Consider the following 1,370-nt stretch of genomic DNA (forward strand, 5'->3'; position numbering starts at 1 on the left):
TCTGTCACCTACCCTCTTCGCTTTATATGTTGAGCCTTTAGCGCAGGCAATAAGGCAGAGTGAGGAACTGCAGGGTGTCAGTGTAGGGGGGACAGAACACATCATTGGCCTTTTTGCGGATGATGTCATTATTTTCCTTGAACAGCCGGACAGATGTTTCCCACACCTAATGTCTCTACTGGAAACGTATGAATACTACTCAGGATATAAACTGAAAATATCAAAAACTCAAATTCTCTCGTTGAATTATTCATCATCCCGACAAATAAGAGATGCATATAATTTGAAATGGAATTCTAAAACAATGAAGTATCTTGGTGTAACTTTGACTAAAACACTTACCGACATGTTGGAAAACAACTATAGTGAAACTGAAAGAAACATACAAAGGGACATTGAAAGGTGGTCTACCCTTCCGTTGGACTTCAGTGCTAGAATACAGATGGTCAAAATGAATATTCTACCTAAATTGTTATATTTATTTCAAGCTCTGCCAATTAATATCCCCCAAAACAAATGTATAGCCTGGGACAAGATGATCTCTAGATTCATTTGGAATAGAAAAAAACCAAGAATAAAATTCACGACCCTCCAACTACCTAAAAGTAAGGGTGGAATGGCCTTGCCTGACCTTAAAGAATATTTTTATGCTGCTCAACTCAGGCCTCTGGCCTGTTGGTGTAGACCTGACTATGAGTCTAAATGGCAGGAAATGGAAAGGGAAACACAGGGTTATCAGACCCAGATATTGGTGGGGGATAAACATCTGGTAGGTGCTTTGAGACATGCTATGAACCCAATAGTCGCATTCACACTAGAAATATGGAGGGTTGTAATAAGAAAATACAAACTCAAGAGGAATATATGCACACTGAGGTGGTTCATGTACGATTCAAAATCTATACCAGGGACGCACGATCCAGTATTCAAAGAATGGACACAAAAGGGAATGACAGCAATGTGTACGGTTTCAGAAGGTGGGGAACTTCTAAGCTTCCAAGAGCTAAAGACAAAGTACGGCCTCGAAAACAAAGAATTCTATAGATACATGCAGTTAAGAGATTATTACACAAAAGAGATAAGGCCAGTTGCAACTATAAACAAGGTGATTGGAGTCATTATGGATTCATACAAACAGAAGGGGTCTCGGCCCATCTCTGCCTTTTACCGAGCTATGGGAGAGAGCAGGGGGGAATCAACCCTCTATATAAAAGCAAAATGGGAAGCAGAACTAAAGATCCAAATACAAGAGGAGGAATGGTACCACATGTGCCAGACACAATGTACATCTACATATTCATTAATATGGAGGGAGTTCTGCTGGAAAAATCTAACTCGCTATTTTATAACACCAAAAATAAAATCTAGGC

At 39.7% G+C, this 1,370-nt stretch overlaps 1 protein-coding gene across 1 annotated transcript in view; it reads right to left on the minus strand.

The window, feature by feature from the left end:
• Positions 1-1,370, minus strand: part of LOC111647312 (uncharacterized) — a 72,467-nt gene that overhangs the window by 1,550 nt on the left and 69,547 nt on the right. The window lies entirely within an intron of this gene.

This window comes from Seriola lalandi, unplaced genomic scaffold, assembly GCF_002814215.2.
Source record: "Seriola lalandi dorsalis isolate HSWRI2012SDOR001 ecotype SW California unplaced genomic scaffold, Sedor1 jcf7180002054984, whole genome shotgun sequence".
In the NCBI taxonomy this organism is placed as follows: Eukaryota; Metazoa; Chordata; class Actinopteri; order Carangiformes; family Carangidae; genus Seriola; species Seriola lalandi.